Raw genomic sequence first — 3,242 nt, forward strand, 5'->3', positions numbered from 1 at the left:
AGCTGCTGGCCGACAGCAAGTTAGATTTGCTATTTATATCGGAGACTTGTCTCAATGAGTTTTCGTCTCCAGTTATTGCCCTGGCCATTCCGGAGGGGTACAAAATAGCCAGGACTGACCGCAAAACAGGCAGAGGAGGGGGATAGCAGTAGTATTTAGGGAGAATTGGATTTGTACGCAGGCAGAATCACATGACATCGTGGATGGGGATGCATTGGACTTTGCCCTCACCATCTCACCATCTCCTCACACTTTTTACTGGGGGCCTCACCAATCAATTTATTGCCCTCCTAGCTCATCCAGCTCCTTTTTAGAAATGCTAGGTGAAGCCATTGTGCTGTGAGCCCTGCACTATTCTAACTATCTCCTTCTTGGGGACCTTAATATCCATGTGGATTGTGCAGAGGCCGCCGACACTAGAGATCTTGCCCACCTAACTCAATGGATTCATTCCCCATTACACTGCGGGGGACATACCCTGGATGTAGTTTGCTCCAACTGTCCTATATCCGTACAGGATCCTCTCCCGGTTCCCTGGTCCGATCATTTTTTAATTTAATGTTCCTAGTCCACCAAAGCCATGTATCCACCTTTGAGGTCTTCAGAGAGCAAACCTCCCCACGTATGGAGTCTGCTGCTCTCTGCAGAGTGCTGTTGGATACTCGCCCTGTCACCTCTGGAGTTCTGTCGGACGCGTTCGGGGACTTTAACAATTGGATCTCAAGTGCGGTGGAACATTTTTCAACTTCACTGGTCCATAAGTGTTAGGGGACATTGAGACTATATGGGGCACAGACGGCGGAATATTAGCCGCAAACTACATTTCCCAGTACGAGGTGCGCCGCGCACGACGTGATCAGATTGTATCCGGGTCACGTGGGCGAAAACGCATATTGCTGGTGGAGTCGGGCAGGACGCTGCCGATTATTCTTGCCTTGCGGTTCCCGTGATGTGAGGCAGAGTTCCTGGTTCGGTAAGGGTGTTGATACACCGAGGATCCGTTTAATCTCATCCCCTGAGTCAGCATCAGCTGGTGTCCGGACTTTTGTTGCGTACGCCAGGATTGGGCACGGTTGATATGTATTGGATGCGGTCGGACTGGTAACTCTGCAATCTGTGTATAGCAGTTTGGACTATACTCTTGTCTTTCGTGGTGATGTCGGGACTGAATCGGGGAACTTTGAAGTTGATGCCAGGCATTTAGACGCATCAGTGTTCTTGTTAAAGGAACATGATGAATATGTACCTTGGATCCTTATCGGTGCTTTCTTTCCCTTCGTTGGCGAGCTTTACAAAACCGGCTGGTTTGTGAAGTTCATGCGAGGGAGAGAATCTTGGTGGCAAGAAATGGTATTGACTTTTAGCCATCATTAATAAATCTGAAATAAGCTTGATTATTATTTCTGAATTGTGGTGAAGAAAATGTTTACCTCTAATTTGGCATGGTGCACAATGTCATAAGAAACGGAACCAAAGTATTAGAGGTTTTGTGGAGGAGAAAGAAGATCAAGGATTTCTCTTCTTTAATCAGAGAGACTGATCTCATGGTTATGAACAAACTGAATTTCAAGTGAAGTTACATGCTCTTTTTGGCTGAGGTCCAAGAAAAGGTGTTATTGATACATGCAGTTGTTTTAACCGTTGCCTGCTGTTTTCTTTTCTTATATGCAGGAGTGTGTATGGTTAAAGAAGTTTCTTTCGGCATGAAAGGCATTTGGGTTTCTTCATCAGTTAGGATATATGTGCTAAGAATATTATATAGGATCCTTACGTCTTCTGTTGTTTTTACAGCTTCATGACTAGGAAAGATACTATGTACACCTCTTCTGCATACCTGATTATTGTATTTTTCTTTACAGGTTAGTAATGTGGAATTGTGTATTTAATATAGAAAGGAAGGGATTAAGGAGTCAAGCTAATTATCCTTTCTGTCTTGTGTCTTCTGACAGATCTCCCTCCCCGCTGTCCCCATCCTTTCCTTCCTTGTTATTCACAACCTTCCCTCGCTTGACCATCTATAAGTCTGCTTATTGTGTAAATGCAGATTTAGGGCGGTTGAGAGGTGGATACCATTTGAGCATCGCTTCAATCCTGAGGAGTCGCATTGGCCTGGAACAATAAGAGAGTAAGAATGACTCCCTCCCTGTGTTCCAACAATCTAAAAGAACATAAAAAATCTTGTAAAAAGCTGGAAGGTAGTTGGAGACTTGCCTACGGCCCACAGGCCAAAAACGTAGAAAATGCCAGAACAGCTACTATGCCGATATTAAGAGGGCCAAAGGCCTCTTTTACGCAGAGCGCATTGCACAATCTAAAAATAACTCTAAGGAAATCTTTTCAATCGTCCAGGGTTTCCTCTACGGGTCCTTCCCCCCGCATTTTAGGGACGACCTGTGGCCCGAGGGCTATCCCATGATGAAGGCCATGGGAAGGCCAGCAAAAAATTTGGGGGTCTGGTTTAGTGAGGACCTCAGATTTCTAACGCAGATCAATAAACTGGCAGGTGTCTGCTTCGCCACTTTGAAACTTCTCAAGAAATTTCTGCCATTCCTTCCGAAACCTGCTAAAGAAATGGTGACCCGGGCTCTCATTCTTTCGCGGTTAGACTATGCAAATGCTCTGTACATTGACCTTCCTGCATAAAAGCTAAAAAAGCTTCAGACCATCTGGAATGCAGCCGCTAGAACACTACTGGGTATTCCGGGTAGGTCCGGTGCCAAGCAACCTCTTCGCAATTTACACTGACTTGCGGTTGACCAGTGTGTTCTGTTGATGGCCCTTACCATCACTCACGCCCCCCTTTATAAATCAGGACCTATGTATCTCAGGAGACGCTTTTACTTTTATGTTCCTCCTAGACACCTTCGTTCCACGGGACAATGTCTTGCAGTTATTCCTCACCACCGCCTTGTCAGAAGGGAAGGCAGCTCTCTCTCAGTCAGGGCTACAAAGGCCTGGAACAGTCTGCCCTTTGAGCTCAGGAACAATCAGGACCTCAGGCTGTTTAAAAAGCAGCTACAAACTTTGCTTTTTAATTAACTCTCCAGCCAGGGCTTACGTCATCCTCTCTCCTCCAAGTTGGGCTCCGCGCATCTGCATAGCTAGGGGAGGAGTGGGGGGGGGGTCCGCCCCAGGCTGCACCTTATCTAAGGCGGCTGAGGCGGCCGGCACTCTCACTGACTGACTGGAGAGGCGAAGCCCGGCCGTTGCGGCCGCGGAGGCCTGCTGTGAGTGACCTGCAC

Source organism: Lissotriton vulgaris, chromosome 1_1 (assembly GCF_964263255.1).
Source record: "Lissotriton vulgaris chromosome 1_1, aLisVul1.2, whole genome shotgun sequence".
Taxonomy (NCBI): Eukaryota; Metazoa; Chordata; class Amphibia; order Caudata; family Salamandridae; genus Lissotriton; species Lissotriton vulgaris.